This window comes from Lutjanus erythropterus, chromosome 5, assembly GCF_056507025.1.
Source record: "Lutjanus erythropterus isolate fLutEry1 chromosome 5, fLutEry1.hap2, whole genome shotgun sequence".
In the NCBI taxonomy this organism is placed as follows: domain Eukaryota; kingdom Metazoa; phylum Chordata; class Actinopteri; order Lutjaniformes; family Lutjanidae; genus Lutjanus; species Lutjanus erythropterus.
The window spans coordinates 21,165,522-21,180,511 of NC_139321.1; the positions used below are offsets into that span (position 1 = coordinate 21,165,522).

At 40.9% G+C, this 14,990-nt stretch overlaps 2 protein-coding genes across 2 annotated transcripts in view; one reads left to right on the forward strand and one right to left on the reverse strand.

Annotated features, from left to right (window-relative positions):
* The window catches only part of insyn2b (inhibitory synaptic factor family member 2B), a 29,389-nt gene extending 17,556 nt beyond the window's left edge, over positions 1–11,833 (reverse strand). The window contains exon 1 of the mRNA XM_084719136.1: positions 11,683–11,833. The gene's annotated coding sequence lies outside the window, so the exon portion shown is untranslated. The remainder of the gene's footprint in view (positions 1–11,682) is intronic.
* dock2 (dedicator of cytokinesis 2) overlaps positions 1–14,990 on the forward strand; it is a 135,446-nt gene that overhangs the window by 81,363 nt on the left and 39,093 nt on the right. The gene's annotated exons all lie outside the window — the stretch shown is intronic.

The window sequence follows — 14,990 nt, forward strand, 5'->3', positions numbered from 1 at the left end:
AGTGGCCCTGTGGCAGTTAATATGTTCTCAGTGTTGGACAGGTACTGACTCATACCGACTGCGATGCACCTGACTGCTGCACTTATGGTTCATATGTATTCAGGATCAGAGTCATGCACACATTCACTCATACCAATGCTCCGAGTGACCTATATCAACTCACTCTGAAGCCCGATGTCGTACGCTGTTATGACACCATGAGGAGAATTAAAAAAATGACATTTAGCCCGTTTATTCTCTTTTCCCTGACAGCAAGTGTTATTAATATTGTCAGACTCTTTTGAATTTCAGGTTTCATTTAAGGTCATTAAATATTAATACAGAGTGAATTCAGTTTATTATGCTGGTGGGCCAGCCCATGGGCCACGGCTAAGAATGTGGAACAGTTTAAATTTAGACTGTTTTCGGTCTGTTTTATGAAACTTTTCCGCATGTTTTCTGAGACAACAGTCAGTGTCACATAGTGCTCTGCAGTTAGTGCTCATGACAAAGTTCCTGGTGCGCAACTGTGCTGGAGAGATCCACTGACAGACAGTGGAGCTTTGAAATGTGAGGTCTTAACATACAGCACTATAGATCAAAGGCCTCTGTGACATATTGCTGCTATTTATATGAATATCGTGACAGTGTGTTTGGATTGAGGACTGCCACATTGCCTGGGAGATAGCAGGGGGTCACCCATAATTGACAGCCCAAAGTGTTTATGACTGGTCACCATGGAAATTGTGGCAACCGTTGCCCTGGTGTGGACCACGCATGTCTTGACCCAGAGTTGACATATCCCTCTAGGTTTCTGTGTTTTTATGCCTCTGCACCGGTGACAGCTGAGACTGAAGGCATTATGTTTTCAGCTTGTCTATTCACCTGTTTGTCATATTTTTGTGAATGCAATATCTCAATAACGCTGTGGCAGAATGTCTTCAAATTTGGCATAACTTTCAAGTTGAACTCAAGGATGAACTGATTACATTTTGGTGGTCAAACGTCAAGGTCATTGTGACCTCATGACTATCCCATTCTTGTGTATGTGATATCTCAAGAATACTTTAATTTCTTCAAACTTGGCACAAATGTCCACTTGGACTCATGGGTCCACTGTTTAGAATTTCAAGGTCACTGTGAACTCATAAAACATGTTTTTGTCTATAACTCAAGTGTTCATACACTAAATGACAAAATTTTGCACATATCTGATAAAATAATGAGGCGATGACATTTTATATCTAGAGGGTCAAAGGTCAGCTTCACTGTGACGCCACAATGTTCTGCAAAGAAGCTCTCCATCAGTCGTATATACTGCTCTGTATAAATAGTCTCTAATCGAAGACAACATGTTTTTCACTGGGAATTATTTACTGGAATAATGTAATTGCTAGAAAATGCACTTAAATCCCTTCCAAACCCTCACCACATATATTATATGAGTCTGGACAGAAATGGTTGTAAACTATGACTTGATTGGTTGGCGGAGGCAGTAATTCTACTTTTTTCTTTTTGGTGTGTGATTATGGTGTCTTCTGTCCCCCTCTGTGTGTGTGTGTGTGTGTGTATGAAATCTATTTGCAAAGCAGGCTGCAGCCACTGGGTGGATGAGAAATGGTCTGAGATGTGTTGTTTGCAAAAAGAAATTGCAGATGATGATGATATTTTTCCTGAGAGAAACAGAGAGAGGGGGAGAAAGTGAGAAAACGAGAGAGAGAGAGAGAGAGAGAGAGAGAGAGAGAGAGAGAGAGAGAGAGAGAAAGAGACGGTTTTTGTGTGTGCAACAGAGAGAGTAAAGACCACAGATGTGCGTGCATATGTTAAAGTGTGTGTGTTTGAGTGTGTATATGTGTTGTCAAGCAGTTTGCCTTGGGATTCAGGCTAAGTCAATTGAAGGTAATTTCACTGCAGCTCATTTCCAAGCATTTGTCTTTCCACTAGAAGCATCACCAGACACCTGAGCACCTGCTGCAGCAAACTTTCTGTCTCTTTCCCCCTATCTGTATGTGTGTGTGTGTGTGTGTGAGTGTTTGTATATTTGAGTGCCTACCATATCATGTCTCACTCACTCCTCACCTCTGACCTGCAGGCTGTCAGGGACAAAGTGACACCACATCCTCAGAATTCATTTTCCCTCATTCACATGACTGTCTCTCTCCCAGTCTCATCGGATAGCACTTTCCCCTCATCGCTCTCGTCTTTCATCGTTACCTGTGTTTGTTGTGGCACTTTTCCCACTCACCACCCCCTTTTCCATCTCTGTCATGCTGTCTTTGATTTGCTGTGTGTGTGTTTCTCTCTCCCCTCCCTCTGTTTCTCTATATTTAATCGTAGTCTCTCACCCACATCGCACCTCTAGCTGTGCAAAATGAACAGGGAGGGAAAGGGGAGGTAACGCTGTCGGCCGGGGGATGAAGAAGAGGCGACAAAAAGAGGAGAACATGGGAGACAGCAACACGGGGAGGCACAGAGAGGTGGTGGAGGGATAAGGGAGAGAGAACAGATGAAGGAGAAGGAATAAGATGATGAAAGTGATGTGTGAGTGTGTGTGTCAGAGGCTGAGGTGTAAAGGCTCATTTTCCTAAGTTGAAATCTCCAAAAGTGTCTGATAGTGTTTGCTAAAGAATAAAGAGAGAAGCAAAGAGGAGAGGGAGATGCGTGAAGAGACAGACTTTAAAAGAGAGGAAGGAGGAGGTCTGGGAAACCGCACACGCGGCTTGCCAGTAATCAATACGCACTGCAAGTGTGTTTGAGCATCTGTCACCACACACACAAACAAGCACACACAGCCTTTAAACACAACAGGGAGTTTCTTGACAGGGTGCAGCTTTTTATGAAATCTGTTTATACATGCAATGAGTTTAATTTACCAGTTGGTGGGTTCGGGCTGTTCAAGAATTGTCTACAACACAGGCAGTCTGTGTGCGTGTGTGTTTGTTTGTTTGTTTGTGTGTAGGTGTGTGTGCGTGTTCCTCGTTCTTAGACTCTTGTGGGGACTTAAAGCTGAATTCACACTAATCCATAGGGACTCTTGTCACTGCGTAGCCTGGTCTCATTCCCAACTCGTCACGTACCTACAATTTGTCATCGTGCCTCATCAACTCATATAGATACGAACAGTACTCTTAAGAGACGTAAAGCGATGCACCTGGCTTTTCAAGTGACTTCAATGTAAACCCATCTGTGGCTGTATGGGGCACACTGGGTAGCTGACATAACATTAAGAGGGGAAAAGTCAGCATATGGCAGAGGTGGGATAGATGGATGGCTCAAACAAGCACAGGGCTTTCACCCAGGAAACCGGATTTGTATGTGACACCAAAATGTCATAAAAGTCATAAGATACATGACATTATATTTCTCATGTGGCTTTCATCTTGCTTCAGTGACGTGAACATAATATTCTCATTGTAAGTCCAAACATGTTCCTAAAACCTACCCAAAGTGTGACAGTTTCACCGTGTTAAGCAGGTTTTAAAAAGGCTTTCCGGCCTTGTCAGATACAGCTGCTAAAGGTTACCTTGTGCTTCAGTATCAGACCCTGAGGGGTAGTGACAAATTGTTGGTATGGGACTAGTTGAGATGTAAATGGGTTGCACTGTGGGAACAAAAAATGAGGACCTCAAGGTACAGGCATCTTTTTTTAAAGACTTGGTTTTAGGGTTCAGGTTACAATTAGTTGTGATGGTTAGGGTAAAGGACTGGGGAATGCATTATGTCAGTGACAATGTTTACACACACAAAATATTTCACTTATTGTCCTTATTCTAAAAAAGACAATGTTTCTTCAAAGCTGTTTACATGGCTGAAAAAAATGAATATTCAGCTAATATTCCTGTTGACATGCAGCCGTGCATACTCTGATTATATGGAAAAATGGACAGCTACACCTGCTGTGCAAACACAACCTTTTTCATTCATTCAAGCAACTTCATGAAAAGGTTGGCATTGCGATTTTTGTGCATATCCAAAAACCTGTTGATATCCAAGTCTTTAATAATGTTTAGATGTAGGTTTGTTTTGCCTTCTGACCAGAAACATGTGCTTTTCTTTTATGCATGCAACTTGATCCCAGCCTACAGAGCACATCGTAAACAGGCAAGAGGACTTGTGATTAAGACTTGGAACATGTCTTAATCAGAAAATGCTACATTCAGAATAAGCACTAAAGGAATATGCTGTTTTCATGACCCATTTCAAATTCAGAATATTGTCACATTCTGAATAATGGAGAAAAATTAGTATGCATGTAAATGTTGTAGTGACTATCCTCACAGGGATAGTAGAACAAAGGTGTGTGTGTGTATGTGTGTGAACATGTGTGTGAATGAGTGCATACCAATGCCTTTGCAGTGGCAACAGAGCACTGAATGCTCCAGCGAATCGAGTCCCCTGTCGTTTCAAGGTGAGCCTCATTTTTCAGCCAGCGATTGACGGGCCCTATGTGTATTTTAGGTCGACTGAGACTCGCTTTACTGCTCTGTAATCACACTGCTTCTCTTGCTCACTATTTCTCACCCACTAACTGCCACAACAGAACAAACGCTGCACTTTATTGGCCCTTTGAGACATGGCGCACACTGCATTTTGGGTAGTGTAGTCAATTTTTTTTTTTCCCCTCTGCTGTCTTGGTTCAAAGCAACGACAGCAAACTTTTCTGTTTTAGTATTTTATTTTTATATATTGGTGAACTTTTATGGTTTATTACCGCTATTTCTCAGATCATACAAGCTTTTGAAACTGTAAATTTCTATCTAACACTTAATTCAGTCAGGGACATTTTATGTCAGAGAATTTAAGACCATTTATTACAACAATGGTACTTGGCAGGAAAAGGCGCCGCTCTTGAAGGCACTCCCCAAATCAATCTGAATAAGTATGCAAGAGGTCTTTCACTGTTGCACAGTAAAAATGCATATTACATATTTCCATGAATATGAATCATAGCAGAAAATCAGGCATAATTTCAAGACAGCTTGCACAGGCAGAATAATTGTAGGAGGACGTTGGAGTGATGTCAGCACAGGTAGCCACAATGATCTGCTTAGTAAGAGTGTGAGCTGTTAGATGATTAAGGCCTCTGACTAGTTTTAATGATGGATGATTGAAAAAAATGGTGATATAATCAGGAGGCAAGCTGTCAGACAGGTCAGTCGAACTAGTCAGCTCATTACAAGTACGACTTCACTGCTTCACCTAAAGTATAGCGATACTGAAAACAAGATTCAGCAAAATTACTGAGAATCCTTCCTCAGTTCTTTAGAAATTAAAGTCACCTTGGGTTTTACCTCAGATGTGTAATTTAGGAGTGAGCCTGTCTGTGTTCTTTTCAGGGTTTTTCAAATGGAAACACCCCCTCAGCAGTTAGCAAAAAGCAGTGACATAGCTTACAACTCATCATGGAGGATCATGTGGGAACATGGTTTTAGAAGAGCTTGGGAAAATAGCACTTTGATGCCAAAACATATGTAATTCAACAACAATTGTAATGTTCAGATTTGAATACATAAGAAAAAATGAAATAATGGACTGCTCTTTAAGATACAAGTGTGTGTAATAAGTATAGTGAGAAAAGGGTCTAGTTTTGTGTCACTATTTGTAGCAATAACAAATATTAATATTTGTTTTCTTTCTGATTGTAAATTAATTAATTTAATTGTATGTCTGCAGATGTCCATTATTTGCAGGCTGCATTGCAGATATATAAATTGAATGGACTGTTCAACAGTTTCTCTTTTCTTTCCATGACTGGTCACTGGTTTCATATTTTCTTAAGTATCATGGCATAACATTCATCTCTGCTCTTCAGACACAAGGAAAAAAGTAGTAATGATCATAAAAACAACAGGAAACCTGCTCAGCTTTCTGCAGCCTGTTGTGAATTTTAATTGGGTGCAACTGTATTTTTCAGGGACAGTGCACTTTAATCAGCATTTCAACTGAGGAGCCAGAAGCCACAAAGGCTAATGTTCCTATCACAAAAGCCAAGCATCTCAGCCAACCCAGCATAATCCAAGTGGGGTCTCACTGAAGCATTGTTTGGGGCAGATTGTGTGTGCCTCGCTGATAGTATGGGACTCAAGTGTCTCTGCAAGGCAGCTAGTACAAACTGTTGCTGTCTAAGTACTTAATGCAGGTCTCCTGCAGACACGCATACACAGTACCATCAATTTTATGGTAAACAAAATAACAGAAAATGACAACAGTGGTTTCCAAAGATTTATAGACCACGGCACCTTTTTTAAAAAAAAATATTATGTTATGGTACCTTGAGCCACTCACAACACAATAATATGTATGTAATATTAACTTAAAAGTAGAGTAAGTGATTCTGGAGAAAGGTAGTCGATTGTTAAGTCTCATTCCCAGGTAGTCAGATACCAAGGCTGTGGGTTGGTGGCTCAGACCGACCTGGGAATGAGACTCAACAATCAGCTGCCTTCCTCCAGAATCACTTTCTCCACCTTTAAATAATATACGCTCATTCTCAGTTACTTAAGACGACAGGTGCCCTGTAGATTTACAGATACATATTTCATTTCAAATAAACAATGAATACAATTAAATACACTAATATTTTACATGAACTTTTGTGTTTCTTCAAAAATAAGGATTATTTTATATTTAAGGTGAGCAAGGACAATCGAACCAAAACAAACAACAAAGGTTGCAGGCATTTTAATAAGACACGAGGTTAGTGTTGTAAAGAAACTAGTTGTTTCTAGTCATGTTTTTATGTGCATCCATAGACAGTGTAATAATTAGTGGATGGAGCATCTGTGACGTCCCATACATACAGTAGGTTTCTGAAGAGCCACTGTGAAGCTCTCAGTGTGACGACTCTGGTCATTGCGGGCTTGTGAGCGCCTGACTCGGCTAACTTCTAGCTAATCTAAAAATGGGCAAAGAGGTGGAGCATGGGAGGAGCTAAGGTGGCCAAATCAGACATGTTCTTAATTATGCATAATTTTAAGTGTTATATTGTCACACACGGAAACACGGAAATTAGCTATTTAGACAGTTTTTTTATGTGGATCTGTTGGGATTGACTCACTTTTGGACCCTCAAGTGATCATTCAAGAAACCACAGTGTTTGTCACATCTGATTTGGCTTCACTTTTCAGGCCTGGAGGTGGGCGTGAGTATACACCAGGCGTAAGACACCTAGATCACACATATATGGTCTTGTAACACGCATATATGGCCATTTCTTCTGTTCTGATATGTTTAAAAAAAGTTAACACAAGACTTAGTTTATGCAAATGTAACTGATAAAAAAAAGTTTTAAAACACACCATGTATTAACAATAATATGATAAATCTTGCAGCAGCCTTGGCCCGTCCTCAAGGCTCAACTTTGGGAACCACTGCTCTACAGCACATTGTGTACTGCGTGTGTTCATGATAAATTTACATTCCAATCTGGCTTACCATCTTTGTTATGCCTATAAGGATTTAACTTCACGCTGAACATGAACGAGGATCAGAATTCTGAGTTTTGCTGTCATGTATTAATTTCCTGGAGCTCATGGTGAGGTAGATAATAAGGAGTTTAATGCTATAAGTTGTCAGCCAACACTGTCAGTCCTTGCTGTCAGACTCCCCTGAGCATATACTTGGCCATGTTTGTGGGCCATTTTGGAAGCAGTGATGCATAAGTGAGAGAAAAGCAGAAAATTAATTTAGCCAGAGTTGCTAAATTCTTCATTAGACCTGTGAGGAAGACTAGCCTGGACTTGTCAGCCTTTTCTCAGAGAAACCTTCAGATAATAATGATGTTAGTTTGAAGTAATTTGAAAGGGTTTTCAATGGTACTTTACATGCATGTCAGCAGACGTTATAAGTCATATCGGCTAAGTTTATCTGCTAAGAGATTCCATTCAGTGATCTTTGACCATTTTAGAGGAAATTTCAGAATATAAATTAACTTTTATGTTCATTTGCACCTCCACAGATTGGAAGAATTAATTGAGGATGTGTCTAAATCTGTCTGAGGCTCCTTCTCTGCAAATCCAGCTTGAAAAAAAATCAATTTTTCCCAAAGTTTCAATCTATTTTAGCCCCTTTTACTTGTTCATGAGGGGATAAATAGGACATAATTCAAATTCTTGTTTCAGCCAGCAGGCCCTCGGAGAAATAAAAAATGGAGTCTGTGTGGTTTTATGGGGGAAGCTTATTTACAACCCATTAGGTACCCGTAACAAGAAAAGGAGTGAAATATAGATAGATAGATAGACAGATAGATAGATATAGTATCATTGACAAACTGTTGGTCAGCTTAATTCATTTGTTTTGTTGTTGGCTGGAGGAATATGTATTCGATGAGCGGCAGAGCAGAGGTGCAATATAAAACTGAATATTTATGAGATACTTGCCACCAAATATTTGATAATAAGAAGTAAACACGATAAAGTGGAAAACTAGATCCTGTAATCCAACAGAGGGAAACAAAGTATTGAAGTTAGAGGAGGAGCTGCAGATGCACGACCACACAGATTCATCTTATCAGCGTGGCTAATAGAGTGTGATATAGTCTGGATTTTGCATTTTTTGCTCAAACTGCATACTCCCTCCCTTCATCTTTTAGCCTTTTCCCGCTGTCGCCTTATCTTTTTATCCCTCTTTTTCACCTGTCCTCGTCCTCTGATTACTGCCTCCTCTCTTCATCCCCCTCTATCATCTCATCTCTCTCTTCTCTGCCATATCACTCATCCTGTCCACACGTCCCGTCCAATCTCTCCATCATTAACCCCCCCAATCTCTTCTCCTCCCATCCCTCCATCCTGTTGGCCCCGCTGCCCTCCCTCCCTCTACCTCATCCATCTTCCTGCCCTTCTGACTTTCTAGTCCTTTTCTCTTTCACCCCGTCTCATCGCCTTCTCATCACTTGTTCGCAGTCTGTCTGGTTAGCAGATCGGCTGAAGTGTCAGTGACACACACGCAAGGAAGCATATGAATGCACACACACATTTCTTTTGACTCTGTCTCGCTGTCAATCTCCCTTAACCTTTATTTCTCTTTCTCACTATCATCTGTCATCCTCTGGAGAAAAGGGATATAATTAAAGTCAATGCAGTATAATGTCATAACCTATTGATTTGGTTTCCCCAGCCTGTAATTTGCATTATAGCCCTTCAAATTATCCCCCTCTGTGCTGCACTTGTTGCCAGTATACACACGCACACATTATCTGTGTGCATGTATGCATTACTTTTTAAAGTATTTTATCCAATGTTTTGAAATGTGACCAAAATAATTAATCTTTCAGTTTGTTTCTCTTGATTAAAAGTAGAATCTGCAATCTTGTTTGTAAATGCAAACAAAGTCTCCTCCTCCCATGCTCACGAGGGAGAGAAACAAAATGTTCTTTTCTAATTGTTTCTCAGCAGTTAAGTTATAAAGCACAAATAAACATGCCCACACCTCCGCACACCACAGAATTTTGATGTGATCCTCAGTCTGCTCTGCCTGTGTGTCTATTTGTGTAAAACTCTTTCTGCAGCTTTCAGCAGTGGAAAGAGACACAGAATGTGATGTAAACCGCTGGCTTCCCTGCCTCAAGGAACGAGAGAGAGAAGTAAAATGTTATTTTCTGAAGCTCACATGTCCACACAACGTCAGATTTTGTGTGAACACAGCTGATGTGACCCTCAGTCTGCTCTGCCTGTGTGTGTCTGTGTGTGTAAAAGTCTTTCTGAAGCTCTCAGCAGAGAAAAGAGACATAGAATGTGATATAACTGTTGGCAGCCCTGGCTCAGTGAACGAGAGAGAGAAATAAAATGTCATTTTCTAATTGTTTCACAATGGTTACGTTCTAAAGCACAAATAAACATAGCCACATCACCAAACAATGCTGGATTTTGTGTGAATGCAGCCAAAACAATCCTTAGTCTGCTCTGCCTGTGTGTAAATCTCCTCCACAGCTCACAGCAGTGGAACAAGACAGAATGTGATCCAACTGTTGGGCGCCATGTTTTAAGGGAGTTTAGACCTCAAAACCTGCGTACTGTTTTTGCTGGGGGCTACACACCACTGGCAAACAGGCTGGAGCACAGAGACATCCAGAGAAAAGCAAAACATGAGAAAATAAGGAAATGCATTCAGAGGGCAGGTTCACAGCAGGTACAGACACCACCAGACTTCTAGTGGATGATAATAGAGAGATTATGCTTAGTGAGTCTATACATGTTTTTTAGGTAAATGTTGCATATTTATCAAATATACAGCACTCCTAAATATTGACTAAGAAAACAGTAACAGTACTAAAAATAAATAAAAATTAATGAAGCATAGTCATGAGAAACCTGAAGGAATCTTTAGAGATTTGATTAGAATCAAGTTCCTGCCAGCATTTGTTGGCTATGCATCATTTTTTCATCCAGGGATGAAAACAGAAAAACGCACTTAGCAATATTCAAATGCATAACTAATAACCACATACTCACAACAGGCTCCCTATATATTCAAGCATTGTGACATAATTTATTCAACAAATGTGCTTCAGTCGGAAAACTTAATATTTTGAACTTCAGCATTTCTAATGTGATTCAAGTAATGGAAAAAAATGCCTTTAAATAGGAAAACAGCCACAAATGTAACTATAAATAACAAAGTTAAGTGAGACTGGGATTATTTCCTTATTCAGTTACTGACTTGTTGATGTGTCTGTTGTCTGTGTCAGTGAAAGGCTGTTAGTGTAACACAGATACACAAGCACACACACACATGCATGTGCTCAGACTATAATTTTAAATGACAGATGAGGTTATATAAATGTTAAGTGCACAGGTCTCATATACCCACACTGTTACACTTGTAGATCCCTGAACACATTTGCTTATTCTCCCTCTCACACACACACATGTAAACAGACAAACTCGCACACACACACATACACACTAACATGAATATGTACACAGATGCACAGAGGCAGCATTAGTGTCTAAGAGAAGGTTCATTGCAATATAATCCCATATTAAATCTACACTTGCTGCTCTGATGATTGGTTGGGAGGCTTTTAAAAGCAATTGGGCAACACACACTCACATACACACACGTGAAAATCAACACAAACATTTAGAATCTTTGTTAAAAGCAATGATTGGAATTAATATTGCAGGGTAAAACACACAAAAAAGCACTACAAATGTACTGCACACAGATGTAATGATATGCATCAAATCCCACTGTGACAGATGGATAGGATTACTCACCTGCCACTCACACGCAGACACATATTCATACATAGTTTTGATGCTGTGTTCACACTACTTCCTTAAACAAAAATACACACACGTACAGTTGCCATAAACAGCCTCCCTGAAGTACAGATATACACACTTTTGCCTGTAGGAAACAAGACGTCCAATCAAAACCAGATACTGTGTTTTCTGCGTGGTCCAGAGGTTAAATCTAAGGATTTTGTCCGTTAGTCCAGTTCTGTCGCTTGCCTCCATACAGTCCCCGTTATCTCCATTCACATCCTGGCCAGTGTCTTAAATCTTGAATGAGCTGCTTTTGAAAATAAAGTACAAGCCGTGGGCTATGTGAGACTGGAAGGATTCTCCAGAGGGTCATAACAGAGAATCTTTACCAAAAGAAGAAAAATCTTTCACTGACATGTACACACACTTACTGTACAAACACACACAGACTAATGTTTCCTAACAACTATCCTCCGTTGCTTTCTCAGTCACTTACCTTTTCTTATCCTCCTCTTTAGCCCGCATGCTTCTCCTCTCCCTTGTCTTTCTCTCTCGTCTGTGGTAGTCCTTTAGTCCTCAGTAGCTCTCTCCTTCAGACTCTTTACCGTGCTCTATCTCTCTCTCCGTCTCATTCTGTTGCTGCTGATCCTCGCATGCTTGCGGAGCCCAGTGATCCTCCCTCTTCCCCCTCCCTCCGCTCTCTGTATCCCCTCTCTCCCTCTCTTTCTGCCTTTCTCTGATCTATCTATCTCTTTTTTTTTCTTTACCTACTGCAGGTTTCACTCTCACTCTTTCTCTTTAGCTTCACCATCGCTAAACCTTCATTAATTCCTCCTTTCTGTCTCTCTTTCACTTTCTGTCTATATCCCTATTTCTGTCTCTTGATTGGTGGCTAATCCAATGCCATGCCCTGGTTTTTGCGTGTGTCTGTGTGTGTGTGTGCATTGACCCTGGCATGGTGGTAGACCCAGTGAAACTTTGGCAGCATAAAAGTGTCTGCTCCCGGGAGTCGAGCCAGGACACAAACAAACACACACACGCTCGAGTACACAGAAACGCACACTCTTGCTTCCATCAGTCACTTTATTTATATCTTTGCTTTTCTGCGTGAACACAGTCTACTATTGCCCCATTCTCTTTCTCTTTCTTTCTGTCTTGTTGTGTCACTTTCTCTCCCTGGTTGCTTCTCCTCACTCTCCTCTTTGAGCTGTTTTGTCGCTGTCCTCCCTCTTCTTCTTTGCCCCACTTTAGCCTCCTCCTGCCATTCTTGCCTCTTCTTTCATCCTCACCTCTGTGGTTGACTGTCCCGCGTCCCACCCTCCTTCTATCACATTCTCTTTTTTCCTCTGCTCCTATGCGTACCGGCTGAGGATGTTGACTCCTTTCTTCAGGCAAACAAGACAAAAAAACAAGATGAATTGAATAGAAAGTGAGATTAAACGCTGCATGACATCAGGTTCTAATTATGCTTAATTATGAGCGCTTTGTCTTTTGTGCACGGCAGGAAGTGTGTGTTTGCAAATTAATTTCCTCATCCGTCATGCATCGGGAAAGATGAGAATATTTAGCTGGTATTCACCTCTTTTACAGGCAAATTTAAAGAGGTGGTTTAGGTCATTTAAAGTGGGGTTGTATGAGATAGTCAGTGTATTACCTACATTAGATGGCAACCAGTGTGCCCCCAGTTTGGAGAAGCAGAGAGTGGCACCAGCATGGAAGCTAAGCAATGAACCGCTGTGGATGTATATGCTATATTTATATAAGCCCAATATTGTTCTCTCTGAACCAACCAGACTCCATGAGTGAAATCAAAAATTTTACCTCACAGAAGACAAGAATTTCTGGTCTACTGCTGCCTTGATCTGTTAGTGTTATTGTATGATGTAAGTGCATCTGAACTATCCTTTTAAAACACCAAAGTTACGCAATAACACAAACAGTCGTAGACTAGCAACTTCAATGTTCTGCAAGGTAAATTTACTGATTTCACCCATGGGGTTTGGTTGCTTTGGAGAGTGGCATATTGGGCTTTTATAATGGCAGTTTTCCATCTGAAAAGGCTGCCTGACAGCAAGGTAAATCTGTGAAAATACTGTAAATATAGCATACACTTAAACTGATATTGAATTTTTTAGATAGACCTTTTATAAGTGGCTAAAATACCTTTTGTTTCTGATCCTATCCATAGCAGTAGATTGCTTTTCTTTACTTCTGTGCTGACACCCCTCTTTGCTTCTCCGAACTGAGGGCATGTCAAGCAGCATCTACTGTAGATAATACACTGACTATCAATAAGTACCTCATTTAACCCCACCTCAAATAATGCAAACTATGCCTTTAACCAACCCCATCCTCCGCCAGACTTTCTTCTTGCAGTGATGAGACACCAGAGACCCAGTCAGCACACTTTCTCATTTAATCTAGCTTCCCTTCTTTCCTCCTTTAGTACCTCATAAACCCCACACCAAATAACGTGAAATATTCCTTTAAGATTTCAAATTTTAAGTTAGAAAGGTTTAATTAGGTTTTATTCAGATAAGGTGAGATTGATCAGCAGTTATGAAATAAATGTACGCTAATAAAACACAGGTTCTCGTAAATGTAGTAAAATTCTAGAGTAGGTTATGTAACTATGCTTTGAGTTATGACTGACAGTGTGTGCATGTCTCTCTGTGTGTGTGTGTATCATAGACAATGAATTATTACCTGTGTGTGTGTGTGTGTTCCCTGAGTGGCCCCTTGATGCAGCGTCCACGTGAATGTCCCTCCTGACCCCTCTCCCACCTGAAAATAACCGGTGATGTATGCGACGCTGCAAAGTGGTTGACTCACCTTGTGTTGTTTCAGCTGACCTCTGATGAGACGAGTGTGTGTGTGTGTATGTGTGTGTGTGTGTGTGTGTGAATGCATTTATGCACATTACATAAGCAGCCAGGATGCAGTGCACCTCATAGGGCCTTGAAATATAACACACGTGTGCACAAAAACATACAAGGCTGACAAAGCATGACACAGTAGTTCTGAAACTGTGAGGTCTCAGTTGTTTGCTTTCAGAGAAAAGAAACGTCTCTTCTCTTCTCTTCTCTTCTCTTCTCTTCTCTTCTCTTCTCTTCTCTTCTCTTCTCTTCTCTTCTCTTCTCTTCTCATTATTCCTTTCCCCTTGACCTCTCTTCCTCCCGCCTTCTTATTTCTATCAGCTGATTGTGTCTCTTTGTACTTGACTGGGAAATGGGAGTCTGAGGACACATTGATCTGTTTTCTGAGTGGTGAACAAGTGTACATGTTCACATACACACTGAAAAGCAAACACCCATCCGCACACATAGACACCCACGTTATAGGTCTTGCGTTCTCTCAGACAAATCACCCTAACACACACACACACACACACACACACACACACACCAACTCTAATTACACCTCTACACAATCCATCTCTCTTTCATCCTCACCTCAGCCCCCAGGTGCTGGGAAAAATGTGTGTGTGTTTGTGTGTAATAGGAGGGGGGTCAGAGAGGAGCATGTGTCTGTGGAGGTACAGTGAGGGACACTGCAGGCTTCCAGTGAGACTGTGTTTTCTAGATGTTCTATTTTGAAAAATGATGAAAAATCACAGCTGAGAGCAGCGTAATGACTTCCCACCTGGGGTGGAACTCTACAAAAGGACAGGGGAGGGAAGAGGAGAAGAAAAAAAAGGAAAGGTTTGTAAGGAGAGTACGGTCAGGATATGGACCCGAATGAAGTGTTGTGAAAGACATCAACGGACCTGAAATGGAATTATTTGGACAGATGATTGTTGTTATC